We start from the raw sequence: 10,214 nt of genomic DNA, 5'->3' as shown, positions 1-10,214 counted from the left end.
ACAGATGGTAAAAAACAGCTAGATTATGAGGGAGAACATGCTGCCCTACATTAATGGCTCACCAGGCCAAAGGCTGCCATGGCAGACGGTGGAAATGATCTAAGGTCCGTTTTTGTATTTCACCAGCTAATGTCAAAATTTGGGCAGGGTGCACTGATCCTCGATCTGTGTCTTGGTAACGGAGTAACAGTGGTGGGGATGCCACCAGTGTCGTATTCATTAGGGCCCACTGTAGCAAAACATTTTGCAACGGAAAATCAAAAGGAGCATTTCTTATTGGACTAGTTTAGGTAGTCCCTCCCCTTTTCTGTCCCTCTTCTTCCACTTGATGCCTAAAGAATAGCATCCTTTATGGACAAAGAGGGGCTCAGTTCAGTATGTTCCAGACAGAGTGGCAGACGGCAGTCAAAACACTGGCAAACTGTCACCCGGGCACGGACTAGCCCCACTTCTTACCCAACTCATCACATGCACCAGCTTAACACATGCATCTCGCCGTCTCTTTAGCTCCACTACACTGATGCAAGCAGCGAAGGCTGCTGAGGGGAGAACGGCTCATAATAATGTCCGGAACGGAGCAAATGTGATGGAAACCATGTGTTTGATACTATTCCACTGATTCCGCTCCAGTCATTACCACGAGCCCATTCTCCCCAATTAAGGTGCCATCAACCTACTGTGGATGCTAGAGACTGACCGGATGGGGTGTGGGTGCGTATTTGTGAAAATAAAGGTCCTATAAAACACTTATAGAGTTAATAAGTACATGTCTGTGAGCAGATACTGTGTCCTTTTGAGTGGTATTCATTTTGCAAGCCTTTCCACTGTCCCAGTAGCCATTAATTTACTTCATCCATTTGTTTTAGCCATGTTAATTTTTTGTTGTTGTAAATAACAAAAACTAAGGACTAGAATCAATGATCACAGATACAGAGGACTAGGAATTCAACAAATCATTTCGTAGGGAAAGGGACAGGGGGGTTGCCCAACACACTCAGGCACCACAAAGTAATATAGCATTTGCAGAAAACACACATTTCTGTAACCTTCTCTTACAAATCCTCTCACTCAAGAATTGTTATGTTTAGACTTGGAAGGCCACTTTGTTCTCACTTCTCTCCTAAGTGCTATTCTTTGACCTCCTCCCTCCCTTATGGTTAAAAAGGAAGCATGTTGGAGCATCATAGCAGTAGACATTTCCCCAGCCCTGAATTTCTCCCCCACCAACCTGAACCTCATCCCTTTGTCTCTGTGGCTCATATATGGGCCGATTTCTGTGACGCATCACTGGATAGCCAATGAGAACGCTTCTTTTAGGTTTGTTGTCCCAGGCTTGCATCATGGAGACACCAAAGTGATGTTTTTGCCTAGTGATGGGCGAGACAGAACGGTAGGGTGGAGAGAGGGGGGTTCTAGGGCCATGGGCAGAGGGACACGTGTCACCCAACGAGGCCCCGTCCCTGGCCTCTCACAGAGCATCACATCTGCAAGTGAGCGTCTGAGCGAGCAATGAGCATGCATTCTCTAGCTTTAGTCCCCTGACTCGTTAGTTGAAGAGGAAACGTGGAGAATAGCAGGCTCCAATCTGCCTTCTCTGGACTTGCGATGAATAAACAAAGCGATTTTGGTGTGATCCCCAGTTGATCAAGCTATCCGCCTGACTGAAGATAATTCGGAGGGAAATCGACAATATTTTGTCTACTGCTAAAAGTGCTAACAGTTTCATTATTGCTATTGGTGGTTTGGGGCTAATCTATCAGACTGGTTTCCAAAAGCTAACCAAAACAAGGACAATTCAGACTTTTATTATGTGACAGGTTGAACCTATTCATATAACTATTTGAACAGAAATTCCTAACACTCAACACGGAACATTCTAACACTACACGTACTTTCTTCTAGTTCTGACAAACATCACTTAAGAGCAAGCAATGATCCTTCGATCATTAAAACATTCTTATATCTTCCATATTTTTTAAGAGCTCAACATCCATCTCCTTTATACTCATCTTCCTAAACTTTAAAGGAGGACAATGAGGAAATAAACTATTCCTTTGATCCATTGTTCCAACTTACGAGTGTGCCGTTCCAACAATTTTCTTATTTAGTACTGAAAAGACTTCAGCATTCTTCAAAATAACCTGTATAAAGAACTGGACTGGTGAATCAACAAGCCATACACAAACAGCTTTCAACCCCCGTCCCTCTTATCTGAAGTCCTCAACAGTCACCACTACCCTATCCTCTCACCCTCCCTAACATGGTCATGCTATAAGTACCTCAGATGCATAGCTTCTATACAGTCTACCCAGGTATAGAAGAGAACATTCTGTAGAGATAACATGGAACAGACAAGGAGGGGCCTCAGAATGGCTGATGTTTAACCGGTGCATGAGTCTTCCTCCAACCCTCAGGATTTATAATCTGCACACGTTCTAAAATGAGTGGCATTTGAGAACATATAGTAACAATTCAGATTTGACTGCTTTTCTGTATTAACAAACTGTCTGACAGTAAAAGCAAAACATACTGAACAAAAATATAAACACAGCATGTAAAGTGATGGTCCCATGTTTCATGAGCTGAAATAAAATATCCCAGAAGTTTTCCAAATGCACAGAAAGCATATTTACCTCAAATTTTGGGGACAAATTTGTTTACATCCCTGTTAGTGAGCATTTTTCCTTTGCCAAGATAATCCATCCACCTGACCAGGTGTGGCATATCAAGAACCTGATTAAACAACATGATCATTACGCAGGTGCAGCTTGTGCTGGGGACAATAAAAGGCCACTCTAAAATGTGCAGTTTTGTCACACAGATGTCTCAAGTTTTGAGGGAGCGTGCAATTGGCATGCTGACTGCAAGAATGTCCACCAGAGCTGTTGCCAGATAAATTAATGTTCATTTCTCTACTATAAGCCGCCTCCAACGTCATTTTAGAGAATTGAGGTCCAACCGACCTCACAACCGCAGACCACGTATAACAACGCCAGCCCAGGACCTCCACATCTGGCTTCACCTGCGGGATCGTCTGAGACCAGCCACCCGGACAGCTGATGAAACTGAGGAGTATTTCTGTATGCATTAAAGCCCTTTGTGCTGAAAAACTCATTCCGATTGGCTGGGCCTGGCTGTCAGTGGGTGAGCCAGTCTCCCAAGTGGGTAGACCTATGCTCTCCCAGGCCCACCCATGGCTGCACCCCTGCCCAGTCATGTGAAATCCATAGATTAGGGGCACATTTTTTTCAATAAACCGATTTCCTTATATGAACTGTAACTCAGTAAGATCGTTGAAATTATTGCATTTATATTTTTGTTCGGTATAGATTAAAACATTGCCCTGTGATTTTGCCACCACTGTTAAATTGGTGCAGGAGGGGCTACGGATTTGAGGGCAGACTGGTACAGAGACTACAGACAGATACAGATGCCCCAGTTATGATGAAGACAACGGCTGTCTGGAGGCCTGAACACTTCCTGTTCCGTGCAGACGGCACGCTCCTGCGGACACCAGACGATACAGGAAGTGGTGCTACAACAGTCTAATATGCCATATCCAACCAAGCAGCTATTGAGCTGAAATGGTGGGGCAATATCATCGTTTCACAGAAAAATGTTGATTAAAGAAGTTCCCCTAAACTAAATAGTGATAAAATGCTTGTTCACGTCGGTTTTTCCAAAATTCCCTAACACCTTAATATCATTACTAAACTGCCACGGTTCTTATTTTTCAAGTCACAGCTTTATTCGATTTCTACAAAACATCACAGAAATATACATTCGTGGTTATCATTCTTTAAAAAACTAAACGTGACAGTATTAACGAAGAGATTAAAAGCTGCACACCCATGCAACGTTTACTAAAGTTAGAATATTTGTGGTAACACCTAGTAGCCATTGCAGATTGAGTTCTTTAAAGAAAGACACACATTTTTATCAGGACTTTAATCTAGAAACATTGTGAAAAACAAAGTTGTGATTTAAGTGCCTTTTTTTTTCTCGTAGATTTGGATAAGCAAGTTCCCAAAACGTTAAAATACTTAATTTCACCAGTAATGTACAGTTGTTTGTGTCTGACATTAACAGATATTGAACATGTGTGGAATTATTGACCAGTTTGAGACTCCTCCACATCTAGTTCACATAGCTCACTTTTATTTTTTTTAACAATAAGGAATTACAAAAACCTAAGAGGGTTCATTTCTCCCCACTTTCAGCCACACTACGAGCCTGCCTTCAGTCATTACTAGATACATCTCAAATGCAGATAGCCTTCCCTTAAAAAATAATTACTGTTCAGTTATTTTAGATAAACTGTCATATACTTGGAGCACTAGCAAGATTCACAGTACATTAGAATAATTAGTTAAGCATTTCTCTATCCCTTTTTTAGCTCAGAACAGTATTGACGGCATCCTGCACGCTTGTACCTTGGCAACGACTGAAGTATGGGCCCAGCCTGACCATAGACAGCTGGTTGTACTTTTTACCACCCAAACTTTATCAGGACCACACGAACCCCACCATGGGCCTTTCCCACATACACTCCCCATATCCCCCCTCCCAAAATCCACCCACAAGGTCCTCCCAACAGCCATTGGGGTGAAAGATTAAGATACCCTTAACAGCAGCAGCCCCCGAATTCTCCTCGCATTGAGAGTGATCCCAGTAAAAAAGACTCCAGTGTCTGAATGACGTGACTACGACTGATTGGTTGTGAAAAGGTGTTGTTCTGGACACCAACACTGTCATCTCCATGTCTCCTCTCCTCATTTCCGCGTTGGTTCGTCTTCTCTCCAGGTTGAGGTCCGCACTGGGGGGGGGGGTCTCTTCAGGGTGTATGGGGATCTCCTCTCTTCTGGAGCCTCTGGACCTTCTCGGTCATCCGTTTGGCACTGTAGTAGGACAGGCTCAGGCCCATGATGGCCAGCATCATGGCTATCTGGTTGACCGCGCGGTCCTGTGGCTGGGTCTGCACCTCACCGGCCACCTGTCTCTGTAGAGAGAACACACAAAAGGCAAAAGTTGAGTTATCAACATATGGGTCGGAGAACATATCTGAGCCAATTCTGGAAAAACAAAACCAATGCCTTAAATTTAGCCTAAGTCAAAGATTCTATAAAAAGATAATTGAATGTGACGAAACATGACAATGTACAGAAAAAAAATGCAATAAAGCTTCTTCCTTTCAAAAATGATACCTAAAAGCCAACTTCCCCAACAACACCAGTGTTCCACATTTCCACAGTGCCCGGTCATGTGCCCAGGCTTCTGGTTAGAACAGTTATTAAACATTTAGAGAGGGCAAGGAAATATTTTAGCAAGAAGGGGGCACAATGTTCTTGGTACACGAGAATGGTCTGTTCCAGACTCTTTGCATGCTATACCAAAGGGCAGATGCAGAAGGTCCCTGGACATCGGGAGGGTATGTGGACTCCGTACAATACAGCCCCCTTCTTTGCCCTCCATTATCCCTGGAGGGCCTCAAAGCAAATAAGATAAGACTCCATTTAAAAGCTCAGGCGTTTAGAGAGCACTGCCATATTTAGTGAAAAAGGCCTCTAGACATACCCGCGAGATTACAACTACATGACCAAAAGTATGTGGACACCTGCTCGTCGAACAGCTCACTCAATAGTCGAATCCACTAATTTGAAGGGGTGTCCGCATACTTTTGTATCTATAGTGTATATATGGAAGTGGTATTGGAGAGGTCTGGGGCTCAGAGGGGATGGGTTAAATGCGGAAGACACATTTCAGTGGAATGTATTTTGTTCTACAACTGACTAGGTTTCTCCCTTTCCTTTCAAAATTAGGATTTTAGAGACATCTTTGATTGCTTTCAGGTGGACATAGGCAATCCCGCTACCTGGGCCAGGTAGCCTAGTGGTTAGAGTGTTGGGCCAGTAACCGAAAGGTTGCTAGATCGAATCCCCGAGCTGACAAGGTAAAAATCTGTCGTTCTGCCCCTGAACAAGGCAGTTAACCCACTGTTCCTAGGCCGTCATTGTAAATAAGAATTTGTTCTTTTTGACTTGCCTAGTTAAATAAAAAGGTACAATAAAAAAAGATATATAAAAAAAATTGAGAATAATGATTTATTAACCAGATGTACAGTTTAATTCTAGTAAAAAAATCCCTGTTTTAGGTTAGTTAGGATCACCACTTTATTTTAAGAATGTGAAATGTGAAATGTCAGAATGATAGTAGAGAGAATGATTTATTTCAGCTTTTATTTCTTTCATCACATTCCCAGTGTGTCAGAAGTTTACATACACTCAATTAGTATTTGGTAGCATTGCCTTTAAATTGTTTAACTTGGCCCATTCCTTCTGACAGAGCTGGTGTAACTGAGTCAGGTTTGTAGGCCTCCTTGCTCGCGCACACTTTTTCAGTTCTGCCCACACATTTTCTATAGGATTGAGGTCAGGGCTTTGTGATGGCCACTCCAATACTTTGACTTTGTTGTCCTTAAGCCATTTTGCCACAACTTTGGAAGTATGCTTGGGGTCATTGTCCATTTGGAAGACCCATTTGCGACCAAGCTTACACTTCCTGACTGATGTCTTGAGATGTTGCTTCAATATATCCACATACTTTTTCTTCCTCATGATGCCATCTATTTTGTGAAGTGCACCAGTCCCTCCTTCAGCAAAGCAGCCCCACAACATGATGCTGCCACCCTCGTGCTTCACAGTTGGGATGGTGTTCTTCAGCTTGCAAGCCTCCCACTTTTTCCTCCAAACATAAGCATGGTCATTATGACCAAACAGTTATATTTTTGTTTCATCAGATCAATACGATCTTTGTCCCCATGTGCAGTTGCAAACGTAGTCTATGGCGGTCTATGGCGGTTTTGGAGCAGTGGCTTCTTCCTTGCTGAGTGGCCTTTCAGGTTATGTCGATAAAGGACTTGTTTTACTGTGGATATAGATACTTTTGAAACCTGTTTCTTCTAGCATCTTCACAAGGTCTTTTGCTGTTGTTCTGGGATTGATTTGCACTTTTCTCACCAAAGTACGTTCATCTCTAGGAGACAGAACACGTCTCCTTCCTGAGTGGTATGACGGCTGCGTGGTCCCATGGTGTTTATACTTGCGTACTATTGTTTGTGCAGATGAACGTGGTACCTTCAGGTGTTTGGAAACTGCTCCCAAGGATGAACCAGACTTCTGGAGATCTACCATTTTTTCCCCTGAGGTCTTGGCTGATTTCTTTTGATTTTCCCATGATGTCAAACAAAGGGGCACTGGGTTTGAACGTAGGCCTTGAAATACATCCACAGGTACCTCTAATTGACTCAAATGATGTCAATTAGCCTTTCAGAAGCTTCTAAAGCCATGCCATTATTTTCTGGAATTTTCCAAGCTGTTTAAAAGGCACAGTCAACTTAGTGTATGTAAACTTCTGACCCACTGGAATTGTGACACAGTGAAATAATCTGTCATTAAAACGAGTTTTAATGACTCCAACCTAAGTGCATGTAAACTTCCGACTTCAACTGTATAAGTTATTGTATCTGAAAGCATTTTAACCATCATAAATACAACCAGAAATTCAAACCAGAATGCAGAGTAGTCCTCACTACCATCACACATATTCAAATCCTCCAACCACAATGCAAATATCACAGCAACATGTGGAATTTTATGTAACAGCGAGTCACTTTCTCCTAAAGTCTGTATTTACACAAATGATGACATGCATCACATTCATGACTGTAAAGGATTATTGCGGCAGAGGAGGAACAAAAGAAAAGGGGGAGGAAATAATAATCACTAGCATTAGCGTCAATGATAATCATATCAGTGACTTTGTTGATGAAAGCAGATTGTGCGTCGCAGATGGGGGGTCCTGGGGAAAGCGGCTACTATTATACACCAGGCCCAGATTCCCGCCTGGCTGAATTCAACATGGACTGACAAGTTAGTGTTGGTCATGCCGTTTTAACAACTGGTCACTTGCACTGTTTAGAGTCTACAGTAGAACTCAGGCAAAAGGGGGGAAACACTACTTAATCTTAAAAGGACTAGAAGCAGTTTTCATGAGCTTTTAGGCTACTGAATGTGAGGAGAGTAACCATGGCATTGGAGTAATGCTCAAATACTCTGAGAAGTGGTCCATTTTTCATTTGGCTTACATCCACATCTGAGCCAAGGGGGAAGTTAAACCTTGTCACGCTACTCTTACATTTCAAGTCAAGTGAATCATAACTCCCTCATAAGAGATACATCTTAGCTGACATTTCCTAAGTCAACAAGGACTCTATTAAAAAATCATTCATGGCCATTGTTATTCAAGCGTAAAGATCAGCAAATACCAAACTGTGGCAAGGAGAATAGGAATTTCATTGACTGGGTGGGAGTGGATATGGTGCCCATATGACTCTTTTCTAATGCATCTGCAACTCTAGAACACAATACTGTTAATCACTTTTTCGGAAATTTAATGTTTTTTTTCTTTTCTCAAGTGTTGACGATTCCATATGGACTGCATCTTTACACGATTCAGTGCTGACTCACTGTAACAAGTCATACCAGTAAGTAGACAAGAGAAATGCCAATATATTTCCTTGCACATGAATTCATACAGTATTTGGCACACACAAAACCCCAATGAAAGGCTGTCAATAGTTTACAAACCTGTAGGAGGCGGAAGTATCCAGGGGTCAGTCTGCCCAGTCTGATGATCATGTCTATAGTGGATCTGGGGTTGGTTTCTTTGTGCAGTGGTGTGTTGATGCAGCTCTGGTCTGGAGACCTGAAGAGAAAGAGATAATGGAGTCACTCCATCGGCCCACTAAGCCAATAGGAAACCATAATGCATCCCATGTGTAGAGGCATACGGATGCCTCAATAAAAAAAGTGTTTTTAGAACCATCCAAATAGAAGACAATAGCATCAAACTAAACTTTGTTGAACACTGAGGAAGACAAAAGTGTGCTTACAAATTAAACCAAAGCCTATCTTCAAGTTTGATACCGGCGACAGACTGGCATAATGAGAAACGAGGCAGTTTTCTATGCTTGCAAATAAACTCAAACCATCTGAACGGCTTTGAGGAAGGGAACAGTTCTTGCCTGAGGCGAGGACTATGAACAAACCCAGTCTCCCTGATCCGGTTATGTCCAGTGCAGTCTAGTCTCGTTACAGACAAACCCATCCAGAAAAGAGTGCCATCGTCAGAACTAACATCTGGTCTGATTTTGGACCTGACACCATTTCTCAGAACCTTTAATTTTTTCAAATAATAATCTCCAATCAGCATGTCTGAACTAGATCTGACGAGGGAAACAATGTTGCTATTCCCGAAGCCGTGAACTTGAACTCGAGTCGAAAAACGTTAAATTCATTCAGCCTCTAAAGATAATCACGTCAATGAGTGGTCATCTTGATTGTTATCATGCCAATTTAAAGAATTCCCTCCAAACACTAAATTCGGGACAATATTCCAGATCTTATTCAAAAGTGACAACCATAATTGGAAAGAGCCTAGTTCTATCCTTTAAAAAAAAAAGTGTTCAATTGTATTTTTTCTTTACTTCCAACTGCTTGAGTGGCTTGCTTTGAAGTACATTCCTGCGAGATGCGGGAAACTGAGCGATAGTGCTCCAACTCACAAGTCAAGTAAACAGGACCAGCTGTGTGTGGGGGGGGGGGACAACAACACCACCACTAAAGAGATCCTAATGAACTCATTATGCCATCATCTAAATGCATCTCTCCATGACCAATAACATGGGTCCTATGTCAAAGTTCACCAATCAGTGAACATCGCATCAAGAACAACAATTTCACTGGGGAGGCAAGGGGAAAAAGCTGGCAGTGTGCAGGGAAGGTAGAAACATGCGAGGGATTCATCTGCCAACCTGGTTGCGATTACACCCTTTTGCTCAGGCTAAAAAAAAGAGGATGCACCAAAAACTCCTAGAAATTTCGGGTTTCCGACTTGCTCCTGGGCAAAAAGCRGTCCGGAATGCAGTCGTAAAAAAAAAAACGTTGGATCCTCCACAMCTTCCACAGGCTCTGTGGTGGTAAAGATCCTGTAGCTGCTACTCCAACTGGCCAGTCTGAATTCCAACCACCTAGCGCCCAGCCAACCAAAGAGCACCTGGTAGTTTGGGTACCCCACAGTGTGACGGGAGACTGGAACTACGGAGAAAGCTTCTGCTGTATGCTCCGCCCTATTATATAGCCCAGTCTCACCCAACC

At 42.7% G+C, this 10,214-nt stretch overlaps 1 long non-coding RNA gene across 1 annotated transcript in view; it reads right to left on the bottom strand.

Moving 5' to 3' along the window:
* Positions 1-4,136: 4,136 nt before the first annotated feature.
* The window catches only part of LOC139023713 (uncharacterized), a 12,999-nt gene continuing 6,921 nt past the window's right edge, over positions 4,137-10,214 (bottom strand). Inside the window, exons 2-3 of the long non-coding RNA XR_011474850.1 lie at positions 8,646-8,763; positions 4,137-4,999 (exon numbers count right to left, since the gene is read on the bottom strand). This is a non-coding gene — a long non-coding RNA (uncharacterized lncRNA). The remainder of the gene's footprint in view (positions 5,000-8,645; positions 8,764-10,214) is intronic.

This window comes from Salvelinus sp. IW2-2015, linkage group LG35 (assembly GCF_002910315.2).
Source record: "Salvelinus sp. IW2-2015 linkage group LG35, ASM291031v2, whole genome shotgun sequence".
Taxonomy (NCBI): domain Eukaryota; kingdom Metazoa; phylum Chordata; class Actinopteri; order Salmoniformes; family Salmonidae; genus Salvelinus; species Salvelinus sp. IW2-2015.
Note: the sequence above shows the minus strand (reverse complement) of the source record. Positions and strands in the feature narration are given on the sequence as shown.